Raw genomic sequence first — 5,360 nt, 5'->3', positions numbered from 1 at the left:
ATATATATATATATATATATACATACACAATTCTAACAGTTCAAATACTAAGAAATAAGCATACTCAATTTGATTTATACCAAATAATTTAGGAAAATGAATGGGTTATTTGCCTTGGCTATATATAAGGATCCCTTCCAGGGCCGTATTACCGACTTTTTCAGCAATCTGAGTATGCCATGAGGTTTCGAGACATGAGTTATACTCACGTGTCAAGTTACATCAAAATTGATCAACCGATGTTGGAAGAGTTAGGTTACAACTCCACAAACACACCCACAGACAGAATTTCACTGCAGCCATGCGGGAGCACCACCTTGAATAGTTGTAGTCGAATAAATCAACGCCAGCCCTTATTTTTTCAGCCTAGTACTTATTCTATCAGACTTTTCGAACTCCTAATTTACTGGGACGTAAATGCACCAGCACCGATTGTCAAGCGGTGACGGGGGTGGGACACAGAAAGACACACACACACACACACACACACACACACACACACACACATACACACACATGGGCTGCTTTCACTTTGCGTCTACCAAGTCGACTCACAAGGCGTTGGCAGGCCCGAGGCTATATTAGAAGACACACTGTCCAATGTGCCATATGGCTGAGAAACAAGTTTCTTACCACACAGCCACACGCCTGTGACAGTATATGTGTATGTGTGCGTGTGTGTGTGTAAGTGTGTGTGTGTGAGTTTGTGTGCGTGCACACATACACATGTATACACATACACATATAAGTGCATATATGTGTGTGTGATTGTGTGTACGTCTATATGCACATATGCACGCTTGTGCGTGTGCGTGTAGGTGTGTGCTTGTTTCTCTGCAGGAGTTGGTTGATGATTTACATGCGTATTTGTGTGAATGTCTGTTTCTATACAGCTGTGCATAAGAGTTTCAAATCAATAGATGTAAAAAAATATTTGTATACATAGATATATTGGGTTGCAGTTATGTATTATTTACTGGTTACACTCCGTTTTATTTTTCTCCATTTTCATATATTAATTACGTCTGTGCGAATGTATAGGTAGTTGCGTATCTGTATGGTCTTGTCTGTGTGTAATTGCGATACTGTTTCACTGTGTGTGTGTGTGTGTGTGTGCGCGCGCGCATGTGTGTGAGTGTGTTTACTTGCGTGTATGTTATTCAACAAAGCTATTCTATAAAATCTCATTGAAATACAATATATAATATATCGTCTTGTAGTATATTTCCTTTTGATAAATATTTTGTTGAAAATGTTCGTGAAATTTAAAGTTTTCTTAAACAAACATGGTGAAAAGAAAATTTCGTTCTATTATATATGATCTGTTTGTTTGTATGTTTGGTAAAAACGATGTTGTCCATAATTTTTGAACTTAACTTTGTCCAAAACTTTCAGCTGTACTAAATGTTAATAATATACTATACTGATAAGACATAGCTTATGTTAAAATATTAATAACAGAGCTATTACTTTTATAGTTAGTACTCATAGATCGACTCCAAATAAAACTTTCGTGATATATAAAATTTATAATATTCATCTGCACACATTTACTAGTAGCAACTGCTTTTACTATTTCGCATTTCATTTAGAATGATATTGCAACAAATTCATGTTTATAACTTCGTTGTTTCTTCATCCTTATTAATACCCTCCTCTTCCTACCGCTCATCATTACTCTGGTTTTCAACAACATCAGACTCACCTCCTATATTATTCTATTCTTGCAGGTTACGCAAAATATAAATTGGATTTGCAGGAACTAAAGTGTAAACATGTACGGTGATCGTACTAAGGATTTTTTGCGAAATTCCCCTCATTTTCAAATAGTGAGGATATTGTGCCTTCATAGTCAGGTCTGGCGCTGGAAGACGAGGTGTTATCAAAACGTTCTCGGACTAGTTATGTTAAATAAAATGATAACTTATTTATCTAACTTTTAACGTCATCCTTTTCGAAATAGTCAGCTTGCGCAGCAATACACCAGTTCCAACGTTCCTGCCATTTTTGGCATCTGGCCCGTGAGTCGAGGACCTTCAGTGATTCGCTCTTGGTTTTAACTTACTGGGGCCTAAGCTCCGAAATCGATACTCCTGCAGATCATGAACCTTGAAGATCAAATATCTCAACATTATAGATACTATCGCTTTCTTACATAATGTAATGGACTATGTTCTACTCGTATATGTTCTTGTATTTCAAAAGAGATAAAGTGACTCGGAAATTGCTTATATCATCAGTTACATATATGTGTGTATGTGTGTGTGTGTGTGTGAGTGTATGTGTGTGTGTAGATATATGTGTATATATATATATATATGCGCAAGTCCTGTAATTCATGTGGAGGAGAACAGATAACCATACTAACATTATATCTTAGTTGGTACTTCATTTTGTTGACCTTGAAAGGATAAGAGGCATAGCCGGCATCAGCGTGAAGTGATTTTGAAACCTAATGAGCCGAAACAAATACTGCAAGGTATTTTTCGAGAGCTCTGACTGTTTACCAATCCTTTGACGCATATAATTATATTATGAATGAAAACACCACAGTTGGAGGGAGATATATTATTTACTTTATAAAACTTCTCTATCAATATAACATGAACGCGGTGCATAATATGGCAAATTCCGTTGATTATACTGATATACTTAAATTCGCCAAAGGATAAAATCTTGATTATCATCAACGTCTCATCCATATTACTGGAGGCAAGACAGATGACGAGACAGAATAAAAGTAATGGAATTTAAACATTTGCGCCTCCATCTGTTATAAATTCAACTCCATTCAGCAGTATTTCGGTTATTCTCGCTTTTTTTTTCTTTCTGGAACTCTGATATGATTATCCTTGAAATACGTACAGTGGTCAATCTAATGAAATACACCATCCCTTAAATCTTTAAGGGTTTGTGACAGATGCAATTGTCACTATTATTATTATCAATGTAATTGTTGTTGTTGTTGTCATCATCGTTGTGGTTGTTATTGTTGCTGTTGCTTTTGTTAATGCGTCGACCGAGCGGATTTGTTTGCGTGTCAGGCAAAAAGCTCAGCGCTATTTCACCCGTGCTAACATTTTGAGTTCAAATTCTGCCGAGGTCGATTTTGCCTTTCATCATGTCGGAGTCGATGAAATAAGTTCCAATTGCGCACTGGGGTCAATGAAATCGATTATCCTCCTCCCACAAATTTCAGGCCTTGTGCCTATAGTAGAAAGGATTATTATTATTATTATTATCATTATTATTATTATTGTTGTTGTTGTTGTTGTTGTTATTATTATTATTATTATTATTATTATTATTATTATTATCATACATTATTGCTTTTGGCATCATCTTTTCTTCACTGTCATCAGTATTTACTGTATAGTCATTGAACAGCATTCATATAAGTCCTTCAAATTATTATTACCACCACCATTGCAACCACCACAACCAACAGTGCCACCAACACCTTAGTCATTATTGTTTTCGTCGCAGTCGATTTTAACGCTAATATTAGTAGAAAATTCTCTGTTGGACGGTTAACTACACAGACTTCCCATAAACGTTCCCGAACAACTATCAAGGAAATGTAGCAATATTCATGTTTACTGACCGTGATTCTTTTATGATTCAGCAAAATTCATGACCACAGTTAAAACATGACTCTATTTCTTTGCAGACAAACTTTGGCAGTGTTTGCCAACAACGTTGATGTGAATAACGAGTCGTTAAGAGAAGTGGTCAAAATAATTGAGTGTGAGGCACCGAGAGAGGGAGACAAAGGGAGTTAAGGAGATAAACTTAGACAGGATAATGGAGAAGAAATTGTGTGTGGATGGCAGACAGAAATAACAAAAAATACATAGAGAGAGAGAGAGGGGAGAGAAGGTGTGATAGAAATAATACGTCCTTGGGCAGAACCAGTGTGTGCGTATAACATAGTGAGATAGGAAAACGGAAAAGATTGCGTGATTGAATGACGGAGTAGCAGAGTGAGTCTATGAATCTCGTTCAGTGTACATGTGTTTTTGTGTGTATGCGACGCGCTTGTGACGTTTGAAATATGTGTGTGTGCGAGATTATGTGAGTGCTAGGTGTGGATACATTGTAATAAGTTATGGAGAATGCCAAGTTGTAAGAGAGTGAGAGAAAGTGCGGAAAAGTGAGAGAGAACGAGAGAGATGAGAGAAAGAGAGAGACAGACCTGTATGTGAGTAGGCGGAGACAAGCAACATAAAGAATAAATGAGAAGAATAGAGAAAATGAAAGATAAGAACATGGTAAGAAAGCAATTGGGGGTAGGGGGGATAACACGTTGTACAAAGCAAAACAAGAATTTCGCTCGATCCATCTTGGGTTTATATATCTTGCCATATATACGTATGCGTGTGATGAAACAAACAGAGAGAGAAAGAGAGAGGGGTAAGGGGGGAGAGGGAGTGAAAGACAGAATGAATGAAGAAAAGAAAAAGAAAGAAGGACAGGAAGAGTAAAGCAAGAAAAAAAAACAGAAATGTGTATACGTACACATATTTTGATGGCGCTCAAACATTGGACGAGAATGTAAAACCGTGTTTGTACTCTTATATCTACGCGAAATGTATGTGGGTGTAAGAATTAGGGGCAATAAAATAACAAGTAACTAAAATAAAATGAACTGATTATATCTAATAAAATAAAGTGCGGGGAAGTGTATGAGTTGGATCCATATTGTATGGTCTGTAGATGTAAGAATAAAACAGAGCGGGGAACAATAACAAGAATGATTTCAAGATGAACGCACAGAGACGAGTAGGGAAGTAATACAGTAAACGAACCAGATGGAAATTTCCAATATGCATACCTACCGACCAACCTACTTACCTACCTACCTACCTACCTACCTACCTACCTACCTACCTACCTACAAACCCACACACACACACACACACATAATACTCACACACACACACACACACACATACACACACACATAACACACACACACACACACACACACACACACACATACACATACACACATATGCATATGTATGTATGTATCTTATCTCTTACTTATTTCGGACATCGGACATTGGCCGAACCGCTAAGTTCCGTGGACGTAAACACGCCAACACCGGTTGTCAAGCTGTGATGAGGGACAATAAGGTTAGTTATAGTTGTTGCTGTTGTCATCGTTTTCGTTGTCGTCATCGGCATCATCATCATCATCATCATCATCATCATCATCATCATCATCATCTTCATCAATATCTTAATGACGAAATTGTTACATGTCATTGTCATCGTAAATTCCTTCTATAATGAAAGAACTACCATACTACAGATCCAGCAGAAAAGTGGCTATTGAATAGTCCATATGCAGTCTC

General features: G+C 37.1%; 1 protein-coding gene across 1 annotated transcript in view; it reads right to left on the bottom strand.

Annotated features, from left to right (window-relative positions):
* Window positions 1-5,360, bottom strand: part of LOC106869508 (uncharacterized) — a 526,190-nt gene that overhangs the window by 129,086 nt on the left and 391,744 nt on the right. The gene's annotated exons all lie outside the window — the stretch shown is intronic.

The sequence above is a fragment of the Octopus bimaculoides genome, chromosome 1 (assembly GCF_001194135.2).
Source record: "Octopus bimaculoides isolate UCB-OBI-ISO-001 chromosome 1, ASM119413v2, whole genome shotgun sequence".
Lineage (NCBI taxonomy): Eukaryota > Metazoa > Mollusca > Cephalopoda > Octopoda > Octopodidae > Octopus > Octopus bimaculoides.
This window is presented reverse-complemented; position numbering and strand designations above follow the sequence as displayed.